The sequence below is a fragment of the Leptonychotes weddellii genome, unplaced genomic scaffold, assembly GCF_054177405.1.
Source record: "Leptonychotes weddellii isolate Sample4059 unplaced genomic scaffold, ASM5417740v2 HiC_scaffold_14763, whole genome shotgun sequence".
NCBI classification, from domain to species: domain Eukaryota; kingdom Metazoa; phylum Chordata; class Mammalia; order Carnivora; family Phocidae; genus Leptonychotes; species Leptonychotes weddellii.
In genome coordinates this window covers 2,923-5,059 of record NW_027728632.1, presented here as the reverse complement: position 1 = coordinate 5,059, position 2,137 = coordinate 2,923, and the positions used below count along the sequence as shown (strand labels likewise).

General features: G+C 42.2%; 1 pseudogene; it reads left to right on the top strand.

Annotated features, from left to right (window-relative positions):
• The first annotated feature begins 127 nt into the window (after positions 1-127).
• LOC115938451 (vomeronasal type-1 receptor 1-like) lies at positions 128-1,861 on the top strand (annotated as a pseudogene).
• The last annotated feature ends 276 nt before the right edge of the window (positions 1,862-2,137 follow it).

Here is a 2,137-nt window from a genome sequence, read left to right as displayed (position 1 = left end):
GAGCAGGGAGCCCGATGCGGGGCTCGATCCCAGGACCCCGGGACCCTGACCCGAGCCGAAGGCAGACGCTTAATGACTGAGCCACCCAGGTGCCCCAGGACCACAGTTTTTGTGTGTGTGTGTTTTTTTAAGATTTTATTTATTTATTTGACAGAGAGAGACACAGCGAGAGCGGGAACACAAGCAGGGGGAGCGGGAGAGGGAGAAGCAGACTCCCGCCGAGCAGGGAGCCCGATTTAATGTTTCTTAAAGTAGTCAACCTCACAGCAAACGTAACAAAATATAATTAGTGTGCAATAGGTTTTGTTTAGCAGAATCTGTGTGACATATTTATATATGCTACAATAATACAGTTTGTAAAAATGAGCCATGTAATACAATAAGCTTTGGGAAGGATATCGTTGCACAGATGCCACTGGCATTCAATGTGCATAGAAAGACAGGGATATTAGAATATATCTATTGAGAATTAAAGTTTTTGAAATAAAAGTGTCTCATAATATGTAAAAATAGTCTTCGGAATTGGCCAAATAGCCTCTCATTGGTGGGCTGTTGTTGCCTGGGCGGGAGGAGACCACCTTCCTCCTGCTGGGATAGTAAAGTAGCTAAAGTAGCATTAAGTTGTAAGAGACGTCTCTCCCTGTTGGGTCTGTAACTGATGTAGAATGGTAGGGTGTTTGGCCCCCTGACTTCATTTTAAACAAAGTTTACTTTTGTTAATTTTCACAGGACACATGATATTCTCAGTCTTCATAAACATCGCATTCTGTTCCTTAACAGTTCTTTCTTTTTTAAATTATTTTTTAAAAGATTTTATTCATTTATTTGGGAGAGGGAGAATGGGAGAAAGAGCACAAGCAGGGGGAGCGGCAGGTAGAGGGAGAAGCAGACTCCCCGATGAGCAGGGAGCCCGATGCGGGGCTCCATCCCAGGTTCCTGAGATCATGACCTGAGCCGAAGGCAGACGCTTAACGACTGAGCCAGCCAGGCGCTCCCCCCCACCAACTTCTTTTTAAACAAAGTTTACTTTTATTAATTTTCACAGAACACATGATATTCTCAGTCTTCATAACCATTGCCTTCTGTTCCTTAACAATTCTGTTCTTTAGGAATCTCGATGATCCCTTGGTCTGGTATAGCCGTATATTTGCTGATTCTGCAGGGAGACTCCCTGAAACTTGATAACTTACTCTTCAGTCTCAATTACCTTTAATATTTACATTCATAATCAAATTATTTGTTTATAGGATGTACTGGACTCGGTTTGAAGATCTAAGAGAGACTGAAAGACAATGATTTCCAGTGACATAATTTTTGGGATCTTCTTTATCTTTCTAACCTGTATTGGTTTCATGGGGAATTCTTTGTTATTTACATTATATATGTACACCTTCTTAATTCATCCTCATAAGAAGAAGCCTGTAGATGTGATTCTTGCCCTCTTAACTTTGGCTAATGCCCTGATACTCATATTCAGAGGGATTCCAAATATAATGTCATCCTTTGGAATTAGGCTGGAGATGGGCGATACTGGATGTGGAATAGTGATCTATATTCAGAGAGTTACCTGGAGTATTTCTCTGCATAACTGCCCTCCGGAGTACATTTCAGGCAGTGACTATTACTCCAAAGTAATCCTAAATGGGCCTGTCTTAAACACAGAATCTCTGCATTCATTCAACCCTCTTTACTTTGCTTCTGGATGATCCACATGGCCCTCTATTCTGTGGTCATTTTACAAACTGTGGCCAACAGGAATACCACTGGTGATGGACTTGGGTGTTATAGTGCTTATTGTAAAAACAAGGCATTTGAGGGGCGCCTGGGTGGCTCAGTCGTTAAGCGTCTGCCTTTGGCTCAGGTTATGATCCCAGGGTCCTGGGATCGAGCCCCGCATCGGGCTCCCTGCTCAGCGGGAAGCCTGCTTCTCCCTCTCCCACTCTCCCTGCTTGTGTTCCCTCTCTCGCTGTGTCTCTCTCTGTCAAATAAATAAATAAAATTTAAAAAAAAAACAAAACAAAAAACAAGGCATTTGATAGCCAGATAGTGCCAATATTTCTAAGTACAGTATTCATTCAAGATTTGTTCTTTCTCTTCCTGATGACATGTAATAGTATCTACATGGTGAATATCCTTT